This window comes from Dipodomys merriami, unplaced genomic scaffold (assembly GCF_024711535.1).
Source record: "Dipodomys merriami isolate MVZ:Mamm:240054 unplaced genomic scaffold, mDipMer1.0.p SCAF_262, whole genome shotgun sequence".
Lineage (NCBI taxonomy): Eukaryota > Metazoa > Chordata > Mammalia > Rodentia > Heteromyidae > Dipodomys > Dipodomys merriami.
The window spans coordinates 739,343-754,463 of NW_027204071.1; the positions used below are offsets into that span (position 1 = coordinate 739,343).

The 15,121-nt window shown below is 35.3% G+C and overlaps 1 long non-coding RNA gene across 1 annotated transcript in view; it reads left to right on the forward strand.

Annotated features, from left to right (window-relative positions):
- The window catches only part of LOC138837110 (uncharacterized), a 39,231-nt gene extending 26,678 nt beyond the window's left edge, over positions 1–12,553 (forward strand). The window contains exons 3-4 of the long non-coding RNA XR_011375182.1: positions 10,493–10,570; positions 12,496–12,553. This is a non-coding gene — a long non-coding RNA (uncharacterized lncRNA). The remainder of the gene's footprint in view (positions 1–10,492; positions 10,571–12,495) is intronic.
- The last annotated feature ends 2,568 nt before the right edge of the window (positions 12,554–15,121 follow it).

The window sequence follows — 15,121 nt, forward strand, 5'->3', positions numbered from 1 at the left end:
ATTAAAAAAAAATCTTGTGACATTTGTGATTTTGTTTACTCATATGGGCTTGTCATCTGTAAATTGAAAGTTTGAACTACAATACTTTCTCTCATATCTTGTGGTTTCCTCTTTCGTTTTAAGTTGCCTTACATTTCACAATTGCTTACTGCTAATTACTGCAAGGAATTGGAGCCCTGAAATATTATAGGAAATGAGAAATTGAGATGGGACTTCAATTACTTTCTGTTAGCATGTTGCATGGGCCAAAGTGAGAAGACTTGCCATTGTTATCTGATGATGCAGATAACTGGGATCTGGTATCCTCAGACCCGTGGGTACTGCAGAAGAATAATAGCTTTTAGGCATCATATGGAGAAAAACACTTTGGGACCAGCGAGTTATTACAATAAACACAGCAGCAGTGTAAAATCTCTTCTAGATTAGAGGAAAACAATACTGTTTTTTTTTTTTACTATGTGAATTCAGAAGATCAAGAACACTTAGAAGGTATCACAAGCTTATACCAAAGACAATGAATTGATAATTTTTACATTCGAATATATATTCTAAACCTAATTATTTATGTTCCAATCTATTTATGGGAATAAATTTCAATTTATTTGTCAATTTATAAATTAATTCTAGTTAGATTCACTGTGTGAAATTTAAGATCAGCACATATAAATATAAAATATATAAGTAGATATAATATAAGAAATTGTTATGCATTGTTCTGTGTGGTTAGTGTATCAAAGGCAACTCTGTTTTAAAGTATTATCCCATTATTTCTACCTCAGTTTTTGGTAGAGTTAGACCTAAAGCTTTACCATTTGTAAATTTAAAGCCTGGAGGCAAGAGGAAACACTTTGATTAAAACATTACCCATTTAAGGCCTAATATCGAGGAGAAATATATAGACTTCTCCAGGAGCTATGGAAATATTTGGTGATAGAAAGTCATTAGTGTAAGTTCCTGCCTGGTTGTATGGTAGACAGGCCAGGACATTAAGTAAACATGCATATGAACAACTTTTTCATCTTCTTGGCTTTAGCTACTTTTGAAATTATAGGTATAATGAACAATTACATTTTTTTGTTGTTGTGGTTTTTTTGGGTCCAGTCGTGGGGCCTGAACTCTGGGCCTGGGCCCTGTCCCTCAGCTCTTCAGCTCAAGGCTAGCACTCTACCACTTGAGCCACAGCACAACTTCTGGATTTTTTCTTTTTGCTTATGTGACCTGCCAGAATCAGCTCGACCCAGGGAAAAGTAATCCAACTCAGGCGCAAGCCCCAGGAGTGGCTTTCTTCACTGGGTAAGCAGAGCCAGAGGCTGCCCCTCCCTTTAGCAGCCTTGACAATCAATTGAAATTCAGTAAACATAAATCCAGAGAGTGGATCCAGGCTGGGCTCTGTGAGTTTCTTACAAACTAGCTCCCAGGAAAAGCTACTGTTTGCTGAAAGGCCTCAACTCTACCCAGAACCTAGCCTCATCACAGCATCTCCAAACTTGAGGAAAAAGCCATCTCCCTCTTTTGTGATAATCAAAGCATATCCCTCCCATTGAACTAAACTGAGAGGAGGATCACAAAATCCTGGGTAAAGCAGAGCATTTTTCTGCCTGTTCAACCAAACTGACTTAAGAAACCAACCAAGCCACAGGAAAATCAAACACCACAAGCGGACCAGAGACTCAAACAAAAGGCTGTTTATAGACACAAGGGAGATACAGGATTTTTCCCACCACTCCCAAAATAAAGAACTATTTTTTTTCCTTTTTTTGTACATTTTATAAAAATTTTTTTCTAAAACTTTTTTTTTAATTTTTAATTTTTACCTTTTTTAAAATAAAATGTTTCCTAGTAACATTTTTCCCTCTTATTATTTTTTTAGAGGTATATGTGTGTATGCGTTTTTCTTTCTTTCTTTTTCTTTTAAATTTTTTTTTGTTTTTTGTTTTGCTCTATTGAATTTCTGATCTTTTTTCTTTCTTTCTTATTCTTTTCCCCTTTTCTTTTCTTTCATTCTCTTTTATGTGAGTTAATTGTTTTTCTGCACATCCTCAGACATGCCCACAGTTGATTATTAGACCTTATCCTTTATTGTGTACACACTTAATCCAAGAATTGATTATTCAGTTCAAAACCTCTTAGACTTAAATTCCTTAATGGCAGTATTACCTCTTTATACCTATATAATATTTTCAGTATTTTTATTTTTAAGTTTTTCACATCTCCTTTATATCCCTCCCCTTCTGCATTATATGCATGTGCTTCTCTGAATATTTCGTTTTGAATCTGCATAATATTTTTAATTTTTACTTTTCTATTTTTTCTGGTCTCTTATTTTTCCCCTTGCTCTTTCTTCTTCTTCTTTTATCTCTACTTTCAACCTATCCCACCTATTTCCTGCTTTGAGATTAGGACTTAGTTAAGTTAACTCTCCCTGTGCCTTCCTATTTTTTACCCATATCTCTCCCTAACCCTAATAATTTCTGGTTTGTCAAATTCATATTTGTGGTTGTTAGCCCATTTGACGTTGAATAGATGTACCTATTGAACGAAATTGTATCTGCAGACTATTGACTGTGCAAATACAGACTTTGGTTGATGCTTGTCTTAAGTTAGTGTTCTAGCACTAAACTGGTGTTATTTTCATCCCAAATGGGCCGAGTAAGCCAGAAAAAGACAAGAAAAATGGCAAGTCCTGGGTATCTCAACTCCCACTCATGATAATCAGGGGACAGAACAGATAATGAATAATCCAGAGGAGAGTTCCCAATTAGCTCTACAAACAGTGCTGGCAAACATGATAAATGAAAAGATTGAAAATATACAAAGGAGTCTGTATGAGCATGATAGAGAGAGAGAGAGAGAGAGAGAGAGAGAGAGAGAGAGAGAGAGAGAGAGAGAGAGAGAGAGAGAGAGAGAGAGAGAGAGAGAGAGAGAGGATACAAACAAAAGTTCAATGGAGGCAAACAAAAGGTCAATACAGGAAAAGATTGAAAACCTACAAAGGACTCTGTATGAGTGTGATAGGGAGAGAGAGGAGGCAAACCAAAGGTTTATACAGGAATATTCTGAGCTTAGGAAGCTACTCAAAAACTGATACAGGATTTGGGTGTACAGCTTGAGAATACTTAAAGAAAAAGGCAGGAATGGCATGAGCAGGCTGAGAACACTCAAAGAGAACTACAGGAATGGCGTGAACATGAGGAAGCTAAGCAAAGAGTAATACAGGAATTGAGAGTATACACAATGATCACTAAAGGTATACATGGAATCCATTAATAAACAGCTGAAGAAAGTCAGGGAGACCACAAAGGGAATACTGAATGGAACCCAATCGAAGAAAAGGGAATTTAAGCAAACCATGAACATTCAACTAAGTGATTTGAGAATGAACACTGAACACCAAATTAAGGAAGTAAAAAAGTTCATACAACATCAAAAACAAAGCTTCAACAAAGAATTTGAAGCCATCAAAGCTGACCAATTAGAAGGAAAAGAAATTTTAAAATAGAAAGTCTTGACAGCAGTTTAGACCATGCAGAAGATCGAAACTCGGGGATTGAAGACAGCCTAGATATTATAGAGAAAGAACATACAGCCATCCAAGTCAAGTCCAAGAAATATGATAGATCTATCCAACACTTGGAAGACACAATCAGAAGGCCTAATCTGAGGATTATGGGTGTAGCGGAACACCTAGAAACAGAAGTTAATGGTCAAGGAAATTTGTTTAACAGGCTCCTACAAGAGAACTTCCCAACATGCAAAAGGATAGGCCTATTCAGATACAAGAAGCTTTTAGAACTACAAATAGACCAGACAAGAATAGGACATCCCACCGTCACATTATAATCCACATAGGATGAATTGAGAACAAGGGAAAGGTCCTTAAACATGTCAAGGAGAAAAGATCAATCACCTATAAAAGGAAACAAATTAGAATCACCTCAGATTTCTCAGCAGAGACAATCAAAGCAAGAAGAGACTGGAATGATGTATGCCATGCCCTAAAGACAAACAACTACCACCCAAGAATACTGTATCCACCTAAACTCTCCTTCATAACTGAAGGCCAAAAAAAATCCTTCCATAGCAAAGAAAAAATGAAACAGTACATCTCTACCAAAACAGCCCTACAAAAGATTCTTAAAGATGTCCTACACATAGAAAACCAACAAGACCACAATAAAGGCCTAGAAACTGCACCCAAACTGAGAATCCAAGAACCTTAGGAAGAACCCAGTTTTTGTAGACCCCAACAAGGTGGATAACACGGCAGGAACTCCCAAATACCTCTCAGTCCTATCTCTCAACATTAACGGTCTTAATTCTCCAATTAAGCGACATAGACTGTCTAGTAGGACTAAAAAGCAAGATCCTTCTATATGCTGCCTTCAGGAGTCACATCCTGCCAGTAAAAACAAACACATTTTCAATGTTAAAGGTTGGAAAAAAAATCTACCAAGCAAACGGCCCCCATAAACAGGCGGGAGTTACAATCCTAATATCAGATAAAATAGACTTCCAATGAAAATTCATGAGAAGACATAAAGAAGGTTGCTACATACTAATTAAGGAATCTCTCCTTCAGGAGGATATTACAATTTTAAATATCTACTCGCCAAACAAGGGAGCATCCAAATTTATCCAAGAAACACTAGTTTCCCTCAAATCCCATAGAGTCCAAAGACATTAATTGTTGTGGATTTAACACACTATTCTCCCCACTAGATAGATCAACTCGGCAAAAACTCAACAGAGAAACCCAGATCTAAACAACTTCATAGATCAACTAGATTTAACAGATATCTACCGAATATTTCACCCATCAGCATCAGAATACACATTTTTCTCAGCAACACATGAACAGTTTCTAAAATAGACCACGTTTTAGGCCACAATGCAAACTTGTCCAAATTCAGAAACATTGAAGTGATACCGTGCATTCTCTCTGACCACAAGGGATTAAAATTAGAACTCAACACCAAAAGCCACCAAAGAAAGTCCTGTAACACATGGAGGCTGAACAACACACTGCTGAATCATGAGTGGGTCATGGAAGAGATTAGACAGGAAATTCAAATGTTCATGCTATCCAACAAAAATGAGCACACAAATTACCAGCTCCTCTGGGACAAAGCAAAGGCAGTACTTAGAGGCAAGTTTATAGCTCTGAGATCTTACATCAACAAATTGGAGAGATCTGAAAGTAACAATTTAATGAGACATCTGAACCTCCTTGAAAAAGAGCAGCAAGATATACCCCAATGTAATAGATGGAAAGAAATAATTATTTCAATTAATTCATTTTAATTAAAATTAAATCAGAAATAAATGAATTAGAATACAAAAACTATAGAAAACATCAACAAAAGAAAGACTTGGTTGTTCGAAAAAATTAACAAAATTGACAGGCCCTTCGCAAATCTTATCAGAAAATGAAGAGAACACACCCAAATAAAACTCAGAGATGAGAATAGAAACATCACCACAGAAACAACCAAGATTCAGAACATTATAAGGGAATATTTCGCAAAACGTTATGCTAATAAGTTTGAGAACGTGGCAGAAATGGACCTTTTCCTAGCAAATATTGACATGCCAAAACTAAACCAAGATTAGTTAAACCATCTTGAGAGGCCCATTTCAAGCATTGAAATAGAAACTGCAATAGAGACCTCTCAGCTAAGAAAAGTCCAGGTCCAGTTGGTTTAGAGCAGAGTTCTACAAGGCCTTTAAAAGAAGAACTCACACAAATACTACTGCAACTCTTCAATGAAATTGAAAGAGAAAGTTCACTACCCAACACATTCTATGAAGCCATCATAACTCTCATCCCAAAATCAGGAAAGGACTCATCAAAGAAAGAGAACTATAGGCCCATTTCTTTCATGAACATTGATGCAAAACTTCTCAAAATTTTGGCCAATCGTCTTCAGAAAATCCTACACCACAATCTAACAGGATTCATTTCAGGGATGCAAAGCTGGGTCAATATTCGCAAATCAATTAATATAATTCATCACATCAACAGGAGCATGGATAAGAACCACATGGTTATCTCAATAGATGCAGAAAGAGCATTCGACTAGATCCAAAACCCCTTTCTGATGAAGGTTCTGGAAAAATTAGGAATCCATGGAACATTCCTCAATAGAATAAAGTCTATATATGACAAAACTACAGGCACCATTATACTTAATGGTGAAAATCTAAAGTCATTCCTCTTAACTCTGGAACAAGACAAGGATGTCCACTATCACCACTTCTCTTCAATCTAGTAATAGAATTCCTATCTACAGCACTAAGACAAGATGCAAACATAAAAGTGATCCAAATAGGGAAAAAAGAAATAAAACTCTCCCTCTTTGCAGATGACATGATCTTGTATTTAAAGAATACGATAGACTCGACTCCCAAATTACTGAAGTTGATTCCAAACTTTGCCAAAGTACTGGGGTATAAAATTAAACCCCCAAATCAATGGCTTTTCTGTATGGCAATAATGAGTAAAGTGTTGCTGAAATTAGGAAAGCAACTCCATTTGTAATAGCCCCACAAAAAATAAAATACCTAGGAATTAACTTAACCAAAGAAGTGAAGGTCATTTATGATCAAAACTGTAAAAACTTGAAAAAGGATATAAAAACAGAACTAAGAAAATGGCGAAAATGCCCATGATCCTGGATTGGCAAGATTAACATCGTGAAAATGGCAATACTTCCCAAGGCTATCTACAAATTCAAAGCGATGCCAATCAAAATCCAACCTCATTCTTCAAGGAAATAGAAGAGGCAATCCAAAAATTCATATGGAACAATAAAAGACCCCAAATAGCAAAAACGCTCCTCAACGGAAAGAACACTGCTAGTGAATATCAATACCAAATTTCAAACTCTATTATAAAGCCATAGTAATCAAAACAGCATGATAGTAGCACAAGAACAGACCTCAGGACCTATAGCCATCTAATGATAAGGGAGCTAAAAAGATAGAATGCAAGATAGTCTTTTCAGTAAATGGTGCTTGCAAAATTGGTTAACTACTTGTATAAAACCAAAGCTAGATTCTTATATATCACCGTGCACCAGAAGCAACTCCAAATGGATCAAAGACCTTGGAGTCAAAGCAGACACTCTGAAAACATTACAGGATGGAATAGGAGAAACCCTAGGTCTCCTTGGCGCAGGCCAAAATTTTCTTAATAGAGATCCAGAAACACAACAAATCAAAGAAGGTTTGGACAAATGGGATTGCATGAAGCTGCAGAGCTTCTCTATGGCAAAGGACATAGCTAGCAAGATCAATAGAAACCCCACAGATTGGGGGAAGATCTTCACTAACCATACAATGGACAAGGGTCTCATATCTAAAATATACTTGGAGCTCAAAAAATCAAACCCCCCAACAACAAATCCTCAAAGAAACAACTGCCCAATAAATAAGTGGGCTAAAGACTTAAAGAGAAACTTCTCTGAAGAAGAAAGAAGGATGGCCAATAGACACATGAGGGAATGCACAACCTCCCGAGCCATAAAAGAAATGCAAATCAAAACAACATTGAGATACCACATCATCCCAGTTAGAATGGCAAAAATCAAGAACTCTAACAACAACAGATGCTGGAGGGGATGTTGATGGGAGTGTAAACTTGTTCACCCACTTTGGAAAGTAGTATGGAAGTTCCTGAAAAGACTCCACATAGAGCTCCCCTCTTACCGAGCAATCCCACTTTTGGGCATTTACCCAAATGTTTACAAACAAGACCACACTAAAGCTGCCAGCACAACTATGTTTATTGAAGCATTATTTACTATAACTACATTATGGAACCAACCCAGATGCCCCTCACTAGAAGAATGGATCAAGAAAATGTGGTATATATACACAATAGAATTCTCTGTCTCCATCAGAAAGAATGACATTGCCCCATTTGTTAGGAAATGGAAAGACTTGGAAAAAATTATATTAAGTAAGCCAAGCCCAAAGAAACATAGGTCCCATGGTGTTCCTTACTTGCCATATCTAGTATATGTCTGAGTCAAGCAGAAAAGGTCAAATAAGGTGATATTAGGGAAATGAACCCTAAGATATGTATTCAAATGTTCTTTTTCTTTCATGTGATTGTTTCTAATGCATTTATAAGATTATTTCTTTGTTGCTTTGTATGTCCCTCCCCCACAGTATAACCCCTGCTTTCACTGTATTTGATGTCGGTATAATTTGTAGAGGGGAAGGGGAAAAACAAGTCCTTTAAATAAGAATACAGGTGGACCCGTTGCAACAATGACAAGTACAAGTTGTTATGTCGAAAATGAACTTTACAACTTTGGTAGGGGGGCAGGGAGGGCTGGATGGGAAGGAGGGGGAAGGATGGGAAGGGATGGGAAGGTGGAATAAAAGTGTTTTTTTTTCATGTTGTTGTTTCTAACACATTTATATCATGATTTGTTTGTTGCTTTCTATGTCCCTTCCCCAGAGTATAACCCCTGGTTTCACTGTATTTGATGTTGGGATAAGTTGTGGAGGGGAAGGGAAAAAAACAAATAATTTAAATAGGAATACAGGTGGACCCTTGCAACAACGATATGTACAAGTCATTATGTTGAAACATGAACTTTACAACTTTGGCCTGGTGGAGGGGAGGCCGGGGTAAGGAGTAGGGGGAGAGTAGGCGGAGGTGAGGGGTTGGCGGTGCGAGATGGGAAGAGATGGGAAGGAAACAAAGAGGAGGCAACAATTCTTGCTAAAAAATGTACTCATTATCTTGCCCAAGTAACTGTAACTCCTTTGTATGGTATTTTCACAATAAAAAAATCGTAATTGTTAAAAAATAAATAAAATAAAAAAATAAACAAATAATATAAGGACCTAGGAAAAAGGAATCTTAAAGTTTTACTTTATGGAATGTAATCTGAAAGGACACATTTATGAATGAACCTATATATTGTAAATCAATGTAGACTTCAACGTATTATATATAGAAGACAATGAAATATATTATGGACTTTATACAAACATAGATACTTTTTTTAGACAAGCACCAGGAATATCTTTAGTTTCTATACTATTCATTTCAACCATAAGTTAAAATTTAAAAAAATCTCAACCTCTGCAGCAATCATTATAGATGCATACAAACAACTCTTGAATACATTTTGATATCAAATCTGGCAATTCACGTGGAAGAATACAATGGAATCCATGAATTTTTAAATTAAGATATTGCTGTTGCTTTGTATATGAAAATATGTTGTAGGGACACAAAGGATGGACTGGCACTTTTGAAATTTAAGAAACTTAACCAAACTCCTACGTAGGAGAACAATTTGTAGAGCCATCCACAATTTCAAAGAGGTAGTGATACATACTTATCCTTTTGGCAATATCAAATGAAGTTTCTTCCAAGTTGTTCTTCAGACCCGGTTTGATATAATGTTTCAACAGAAGGAGATACAGCATATCTTTGCTATTTCTATTCCCAGCAGCAAAATGCAAGGGTGTCAAGAGACCTTTAGTTTGGGGATTGGTATCTTCATCATAATGAAGTAAGAAAGAATCCATTCTGGTGTTATTCCACGTATAAGCACTGTGCAGGGGTGCCAAGCCATTCAGAGTTATTGCATGAATATCTGCCTTGAGGTACCAACTCATGGACAATGTCTAAATGTCCACTCTAGGCTTCCCGATGAAAAGGGGTATACTTACCTCATCCCTAGTATACATATGAGTGGCCTTTTGGGAAAGTAGTCTCGGAACTCTAGTAAGTCGATTAATTTCGGCATCCCAAAGAAGAAATTTGCATGGATTCTTCTCCATTATTTTCTTGCAATTGATACCATTCTTCACGTTTTCATCTTGTTCCTTGTCTTCATCAGAATTGCCTAACCAGAGACTTTGAGTAATAGTGGGAATGAGGTGTCCATGTATTTCCCCAGTAGCTCACGTTGGTTGACATGGTCAGAAAATCCGGTGAATTTTCTGCATATGTTTTTTCACCATGATTTATTTTCTCTTTTTCCATTTTTACTATTCTAAATTATTCTAACTGGATAGTAGTGAATTGATAAAGAGCAGAGGAAAGATTTCCTCCGTATTCAAATGCACAGACTGAAAATGAGGACCAGTGGTGTCTACATGTGCAGCTTATTCTAGGAAGGAGAAAATAGGAAACAATGCCTTCTATGTATATGACTTGGGAAATACTATGATATAGTGTAAGAGAACTTACTTTTCAATATATGAGCTTTAAGAGCTTTCTAATAGATCCATTATTTATTGGTACCCAACATTAGAAAAAAAATGTATAATACAGTAGTAAAATAGAAGTCCTTTGCATGACTATTTAAATTCCTTGTTTTTTTAAAGACACTTGTTTTCATCTAAAAAAGTTGGCCTATCTACTGTTTTCAAGTGATTTTGATGATTGAAGATGCTTAATGAGAAGTCAAAATGTATTAGTATTCCTTTGATATCAATTAAATTTCATTTTTTCTTCTTGGAGAATATAATGATCGAAGCAATATTTCAGAATCAGCAAGTAATAGTTCAGCATCATGTTTCCAATGCAAGTGGATCACCAGTAAGTAATCCTCGATACCATTTTCCTGAAAGTTTTTTTTCACAGATACAATCTGCCTGCCTTCTCTAGCAGCTTTCCTAGCCTGGACCTTTTCTTTCATTGTGCAGGAAAAGTGTGATTCAACTGATTTCAGTCATATTTGTTCCTAGAGTTATCAAGGATTTAGATTCTTTTTTAAAAAAAAACATTACTTGTGGGGCCTGAACTCTGGGCTTTGGCACTGTCCTTGAGCTCTTCAAATCAAAGCAAGCGCTCTACTAGTTGAACCACAGAATCACTTCTGTGGTTCTGTTTATGTGGTGCTGATATGGGAAATGATAGAGCAGAAAGTGAAATGATGCAACCAAAAATATAAAAGCAAAATAAATTAGGACAATTATGGAGCAACCATATTGTCTATGAAAATCATGAGAGAGAGGAAGAGAGATACAGATGTGCAATGACCTAGCTATCCACAAAATCAATGCTTCTGATCTATTTATAAAGCAGTTTTATTGTTTTATTTGTTAAAAGAGATGGAAATAGAATTTATGTATTTACTTGAAATTAGCACATACATTTTTAGTCACCTACATAAAGAGACATAGCTTTGACTAAATTACAGACAAGAATCTTAATCCTTGGGCTGGGAAGGTGATAAGTGGTAGAGTGTTTTTCTTGTAGCTTACTACAGTGCGGACACTACTTTCCAAAAAGGCCACTCATGAATACTAGGGATGAGGATGAGTATACCCCTCTTCATCAGGAAGCCTAGAGCAGACACTTAGACATTGTCCATGAGTTAGTAGCTCAAGGCAGATATTTATGCGATAAATCTGAATGGCTGGACACCCCTGCACAGTGCTTATATGTGAAACATATTGCAGCACACACACACACACACACACACACACACACACACACACACACACACACACACATCATCATCATCATCATCATCATCAGATTTCTTCTTAAGTATTTTTGTGTATGATCTTAAGAAGAAATTTACATTACTAACTTGATTTTCTGAGAGAAGAGTATACTCAGTGTACATCTTGCTTCTATACTCTCAATATTTAATTGCTATCGAAGTATATGCAATAGATAAGTATAGGAAAAAGTAGGAGCCACACTGGTGGTTCATGTCATTATTCCTAGCTAATCAGAAAGATGAAATCTGATGATTGTGGTTTGAAACCAGACCAAGAAAAATAGTCCATTAGATTCTGGTTTGAAAGTAACCAGCAAAAGCTAGAAATGGAGCTGTCTTACAAGCAGTAAAATGCTAGCCTTGAGAAAACTAAAACAAAAAAATAACAAATTCTGGGACAGAGCTAGGCCTTGAGTTCAAGCTCTAGTATTAGTATTTAACTAATGAAGGAATGAATTAGTTAATTAATTACCTAAAATAAAATAAGTGGTCACATGTGGAGGGGCAGGTAAAATGTAACAACCCTGGTGACTGGAATATGTATTATTTTGTAATAAGACAAATTATAATTTGTCCTAATCACTAATATTTTATTTGAACTTTTTTGTACAATAAACTCTGAATTTGGCATGCGTGTATATGTGTACATGTGCACAAATATGTGTTTAAGTGTGTGTGTGTGTGTGTGTGTGTGTGTGTGTGCTGTTGCAATGTTGCTTGCAAATATGAACAGGGTGAGGCTGAAAAGAGCTGTGTTAAAATGTTTTTTAAAATGTTTTTTTTATTTATCAGTGTTCTGTCCTGTCATTTCAGTGGAAACACCCTTCTGTACATTTTATTTGTTAATAACATCATCATAATCAAAGCAATTACAACATTAAGTTAGATAAAAGAGATCATTTTCAGCGTTTAGTATGTGTTAGGTAAAAAGATACACATATAATTGGGTAGTAAGTTATGACTGTCAGTTCAAGATATGTATTTGACCTCTTAAATTGATTATATTTTTAAGAAATACTCATGGAGTGATTTTGACCGACTTGAACAAATAAGTATTACTCTCTGGTTATTTCTGTGAAACTCAAGGTAGGTAAACTCCGGATTTCTGTTAAAAATAACTTTCTTTGTAAGATCGTATCTATTCACACTAAGATAATAAAATCCGTATTTTTAAGGTTTGAATATCCCATCATATTGACTGAAAATCAGTATTGTGGCTATGCGTGTTAGATATATATTTCAAAAACAAAAACAAAAACATGTGTCACCTCCAGATTGTGGATGCATTTGAAGTTTGTACATACAAAGGTTTCTTCATTAATAGTTCTTTTGTGGGAGTAACTATCACAACTTTAACAAATAAGGCTTTTCGAATATCTTTTCCAATATAAATAACATCCCAGAGCGAGTTTTGCAATTTCTGAAAAACATTTAAATATTTTACTATTATTTTAGTTCATTGACTATACAGCTAAAGACATTTCTGAAATAAATATTGTTAAGATCTGAAAATGTAAGTGGGTATATAGGCTTTTCATGCATCATTTCATGAAAAGCCAGTTTTTATGAAACTAAAAGAAATAGAATAAAAGAATGTAAGTGAATTGGGTAACCTAATTATTAGTATAATTTTGTTTTCTATTAGCACAGTCCTTTGAATGTAGATGATGCAGTTAAATTATTTTTTGTCTCACTGTGCTTGTTATTTTTAGATTATTTGTAGTTATAAGAATGAATTTGTAGTATAAATAAAGGTCTTTTAAAATGATTAGGATTAATCTTGTGTTTTGTATTCTACTCCCATGAAAATGAGTTATGATCAAGTGTTAATAGTTTATAATTGAATCTTCAGCATCATAAGAAATTTTGAAAAATTTGGTAGTATTGATGTCTTTTTTGCGGGGGCGTTCGGTAGTGGGGCCTGAACTCTGGGCATTATCCCTCAGCTCTTCAGGTCAATTCTAGCGCTCTACCACTTGAGCCACAGCGTCATTTCCAGCTTTTTTCTTTTTGCTTTTGTGGTGCTGAGGAATCGAACCCAGGGCCTCATTCATGAAAGGCAAGCGCTCTACCACTAAGCCACCTTCCCAGCCCTTCATGTCTTTTTAAACCAATAGTATTCACAAAATGGAGAGTCTTTAATTCATACTTAGGCCTTGATGTCTATGATTTTAAACCTCTCATTCCTAACATTAATGATAGGTCAGAGTGCATTTTTGGTTATAGGAAAGATAAAATATTTATCTAGGGTCAAAGGTGATTTTTATATCAGTCTTGCTTTAATAGCATTTTAAAGTAGTACCTTTCTCTCAAAATGTTAGGTATAAAAAGCAATCAAAATACTTCTAATGGTAAACAACTTAGTTGAGCTACAATGTGGAAATGATTGGTCCATAAGACCTGCAGTCTGTTTCCATCAGGAATTATGGAGGTCATTCTTTCAGTAAGACAGTGTTAAATAGAGATAGGGTCCCCAGGCAGTTCAGTGTTTAGTGAAGGGTTAAAATATGATTTCTACTATTTTGAGCTAGAAATCAAGAATGTTATACTTTAGCAGTTCTTTTCACCAGGGAGGTATACATTGATTATGAACTTTGAGTATTCATATTACAGTTCCCTATTTTCTAAGATAAAGTAAAATATTATGAGTGTACACAATAATTCTGGGAAATTTTTCCTAGAATTTGTAGACTAAGTGCTGGTATTTTAGTCATAAAATAGAATGAGGATAATTGATACAGTGGGAGATGAACCTCAGGCTAACACCATGTCTGCAATGTTGTACTAGTAATTCCAACTCTGAAGACTTCAATATAATCATCTGAGAATTAAAAATGTAAGGAGCTCCACTTCATGCAATTATTGTGAGGATTAAATTATATACCATAGGTAAAGTACTTGGAAAAACAATCAATTAGCATTTGGCACATTCTACCTGTTATTTTATCATGTGATGAAATCAAGCATTTTTACTGTGATTTTATATGTGCAATGTGATGTATTGATATGCATTGCATTGATCACTTTTCTGTCACTATGAGGAAAATACCTGCAAAGAAAATTTCTGAGGAGGAAACTATTATAATGACTCATGGCTTAAGAGAATTCAGTTTAAGATCAAATGTATCCATTGTTTTTAATCATGTTTTTATTATCTTAACTAGTTGTACACGGGAATTTCCATTCAATAAATGAGTTTTTTAAGTATAATGGATCTTTATATAACTTTTCCTACCCTTCCAAACCTCACCCCACTTTAATTTTTTCTAGTTTCATATTATTTCCATTGAATATAATGTCTTCACTGTTACTCCATAACTCTTTTTATTCCTTCCATTTGACTTCCCCTCACATCTTCCAAGTGATTGTTTCTTGGTATTCAATTTTTTGGATTAAAATTCAATTTTATAAGAAATTACACCTTTTAAATATTGCTCTGAAAAATGAAAGCTTTAGTTAATATTGTTGTTTAACTTGCATATAATTCTGGCTTCCAAATACGAGACAGAACATGGGTCCTTTGTGTGTCTGGATCTGACTTCATTTACTTAACATATTTTTAGATCTATCCATTTCTTTGCAAATAATGTAACAGTCCTCATAATGGATAGGTGCAATACAGTTGTGTATATATGACA